Raw genomic sequence first — 597 nt, 5'->3', positions numbered from 1 at the left:
CTACATCGCACGATCAGTCACTGATTGTGCGATCTGTTTGCTCTTGGTCCAGGGCCGAGATTCGGCTTGTTCTAGGCCCTGGACACCATCACACAATCATCAGGTGATCGTGCGATGGAGGCCACATAAGGGCTAGGTGGCCCTACTTTTAAAGTTTGGCCACCTAGCCCTTAGGTTGCAACACCCACTGGGCCAGCCACCTAAGCGCTAGGTGGCCCAACTTTAAAAGTAGGGCCACCTAGCGCTTAGGTAGGTGGCCTACATCGCACGATTACCAGGTGATCGTGCGATGTAGGTGCTTTCGGTCCAGGGCCGAGAATCGGGGTGTTCTCGGCCCTGGTGGCCATCGCACGATCACTCAGTGATCGTGCGATGGCTCAGGACATAGTCCAGGGCCAAGAATCGGGTTGTTCTCGGCCCCGGACTCCATCGCACGGTCAGTAACTGATGGTGCGATGGAGGTCACCTCAGGCAGGGCTAGATTGGGCCAGCCACCTAAGCCCTAGGTGGCCCAACTTTCAAAGTAGGGCCACCTAGCCCTTAGGCAGTGGCCCACATCGCACGATCAGTTACTGACCGTGCAGCAGCAGGGCCATT

The sequence above is a fragment of the Melampsora larici-populina genome, assembly GCF_000204055.1.
Source record: "Melampsora larici-populina 98AG31 unplaced genomic scaffold MELLAscaffold_71, whole genome shotgun sequence".
Classification (NCBI taxonomy): domain Eukaryota; kingdom Fungi; phylum Basidiomycota; class Pucciniomycetes; order Pucciniales; family Melampsoraceae; genus Melampsora; species Melampsora laricis-populina.
This window is presented reverse-complemented; position numbering follows the sequence as displayed.